Source organism: Sorex fumeus, unplaced genomic scaffold, assembly GCF_029834395.1.
Source record: "Sorex fumeus unplaced genomic scaffold, SorFum_2.1 ptg000006l, whole genome shotgun sequence".
NCBI classification, from domain to species: domain Eukaryota; kingdom Metazoa; phylum Chordata; class Mammalia; order Eulipotyphla; family Soricidae; genus Sorex; species Sorex fumeus.
In genome coordinates, this window is record NW_026606063.1 from 65,754,810 (window position 1) to 65,758,213 (window position 3,404).

Consider the following 3,404-nt stretch of genomic DNA (forward strand, 5'->3'; position numbering starts at 1 on the left):
ACAAGGCATATGCCTTACCTGCTGTACTATTTCTCTAGCTCCAACTATGGGCCCTATCTCCTCCAAACCCCATCCTTCTATATATCTCATTTAACAGAAACAATTTAAGGTGATATATAGTATTGTCTGACAGAAACAAAATACCAATTTTGCATTTAATAGGAAATGAGTTGTGTTTATGGTCAACTAAAAGTTTAAGAAAAAAACCACTTATACCCCCTTCTCATTTTACCTATTCATCTTATGTCTTTATTGGTTATTCAGATGGAGAAAAGGAAATATCCTAACATAATTTAAGCAAACAACTGTTTGTCTTGTATCTTTCAGAGGAAACAATATGGAAGATTTAAAAGAAATAATGCTTCTGGTTGTTTTTATTTTGAGCATGATTGAACATTATCTAAATTATATAAATCACTTTTGAAATACTGTTATTTTCTTTCTGAACAACAAATTTATATTAGAAATGTAACTCTTAGCTCTGATGGAAATGCATATTTTGGTACACCTGAAAATATAATACACACAAAATGTTAAATGCCAATTTAATTAAGCTCTTCAATGTTTAACAATTATCCCATAGACAATAAATAAAAATTGTCAGCTGCAGAGGTTGGTCCCCTCATATTTTAAATCTGCTATCAACAGATTGATTTGAGTACAATATAAACACAGGGATTACCAAATGATAGTTGGTGAATCTATGTTTATATCTGTGTATTTTCAAAAAATATATAAAGAAGAAACTATGAAATAGCAGTCTTGTCAGAACAGAGATTATAGATGACTTTTCTGTTTTTTTGTTTTATTTGATTTTCAAAAATAAGTATGCATTTCTAAATAACTAAAAAATTTTGTACATTTTACTAAAAACTATTATATAATGAAGAAATTCAGAATATTGTCTAGTTATTCTATCAGCTAAAGATCCTGTATCTATGTTTTAAATAATGGCTGTATGCATATACCCCTAACATTAAGTTTTATCTCAGTGATAACATTACACATGAGAAATTTTTTTAAAAAACACATGTCCTCTACTCATTATATATTTTGGCTTCTGGGCCATAGCAGGCAGTGCTCAGGGATTACTCCTTGTTTTGTGCTCCGGTTTCACTCCTTGGGTGACTCTGGGCACCATGTGTGGTGCTGGGAGCTAAACACAGATTTGTCAAGTGCAAGACAAGCACCGTATCTTCTGTGCTATCTCTTTAGCCCCTATTTTTAGTTTTTGAATTTTGGGTTCACCCACTGGTCTCAGAGCTCTGTGGTCAAGGATCACTCTTTTTTTTCTTTTTCTTTTGGGTCACACCCAATGATGCACAGGGGTTACTCCTAGCACTGCACTCAGTAATTACTCCTGGCAATGCTCAAGGGACAATATGGGATGCTGGAAATCGAACCCATGTGCAAAGCAAATGCCCTACCCCCGTGTGCTATCGCTCCAGCTCCCAAGAATCACTCTTGATGGTGTTCAGGAGACTGTTGTGCGAGGGATAAAACCCAATTTGGTCATGAGCAAGGCAAGCAAATCCTGTTACTCTCTATTTTTTAACTATCTGTCAGAGAGCAACTCAACGTGGCTTCCAATATTTCCCAGAATCAACATTTGGGCCCCAGTATAATATGTTCATCTTAAGAGTGAGTGAAAGTCTGTCTCTCTCTCTCTTTCTCTCTCTCTACCTCTCTATCTCTATCTCTGTCTGTCTCTCTCTCTCTCTCTCTCTCTCTCTCTCTCAGGTTCTTGAGGAATGGTTGTTGGAACACTGTACGACTGAAATCTAATCATGAATAGTTTTATAAGGGTCCATCTCACAGTGATTCAATAAAAAAAATTAAAACACATAAGTGAACTTACTAATTAGCTTCCAACAAATAGAATGCAGATGATGCTTCTGCTATCTTCTGCTCTCTCCTGCTCTTTTTTTAATGCTTATCCTGAGCAATCCAGTTTCTTGGCAGTCTATAAGGACCTCATATGGTAAGGTAGCATGGACATCTTTTGAAGTCACTTGTGATAGGAATAACCTTCCATATGCCCACATAACAGTTAATAAAATATAGTTTTATCATTAAAATGTTAATTTAGTAATCAGAAAGAGCATTTTGTCAAAACAGTTTCTTCCTTTCTGTTTTCTTCTTTTCCATTTTTCATAATGAAATGGCTGAGTAGGGCTGAGGAAGTGACTTAGCAGTGCTGTGCGAGTTTCACATGTCCTAGGTTTGATCTACAATGTTGAAAAAACATCCTCAGTAGGATTACTTTATTCTGGGACTCTAATGCTGTGGGGTTTTGCTAGCATTATGCTTATTCTTCATTCACTTATTCTAATTTTGATGAGACCCACATATGTGACTTCCTACTGTTGACTGTGGTTTAAATCTGCCCGATTTGCACTTTTTAAAAAGATCATGTAAATGAGTGACTCTATAGTTTTAGGAACTCTCCCCCATCACCTGATGTTACCCTAGTGATAAGTCTAAAGCATCTCTTGAAACAACCTGTGTAATGAGTAAGTAGGAGAAACCTGACACTGTGACTTGTGGGACTCCTCATCATAAAGACAAAGCAGCAATTTCTTAACAAGTAACACAATCTATTGATTAGATTCACCCTAAAATACTAAATCAATCTATCAGTTCCTTGCTTGGGTCAAAAACATAAAAACTAAAAGCTTGTGTTTAAGAGGGAAATGATGGAAAGGAAGAGGGAAGCCATGTGATTAGACATCTCGATGGAGGTGAGCAAGTATGTCCAACTACAAATGGCACAGAGCCCCACTTGCTGCACAGGAGCAAGCATATATACAGCACTTACCAGCAATCTTAGATTCCATATGACATATCTGAATCAGGAATAATATGGTAATTTTTACAGTTACAGGAAGGGAAAATATTTATAGAGTAGCTGGTGAATGTGTCTTTATTTCACATTCTAAGAATCATGCCACAAGACAGAAGCAATTTCGAAAGAAATGTGGATAAAACCCAGAATTCTTGACTCAGAAGCTAGATAGTTTTTTGATAGAAAATAACTCTCCCTGTTCATTGGGCCTGCTAGCCTATGGTGAGCTTAATTAAAATCAATGGAGAAAAAAATTGAATACTGAGAAGCACTATTCGAGGCTCACAAAATATAAATGAGTCAAATATGAAATACACAAATAACCTTGGGTCATGAGCTTTGTATGGGTGTCACCCTATCGGTCCCATGAAAGTCATCTTTCTTCTCTTCTTTTCTGCTCTCTCTGATATAATTTGAATGGTAAAATTTCTGTATTTTGAGCAGGAGTTCCCACCCTGCATCACCTTATCAACCCTATCTCCACAATAACTCACCCTTTGTTCTGTTTCTTTATTATCATTTTTGTCACTGATTCTATTATGTTTTTATTCATATTTAC

General features: G+C 35.6%; 1 non-coding gene across 1 annotated transcript; it reads left to right on the plus strand.

Annotated features, from left to right (window-relative positions):
* The first annotated feature begins 213 nt into the window (after positions 1-213).
* LOC130038362 (small nucleolar RNA SNORA27) lies at positions 214-338 on the plus strand. The gene has a single exon (XR_008794669.1). It is a non-coding gene; the product is annotated as a small nucleolar RNA SNORA27 (small nucleolar RNA).
* The last annotated feature ends 3,066 nt before the right edge of the window (positions 339-3,404 follow it).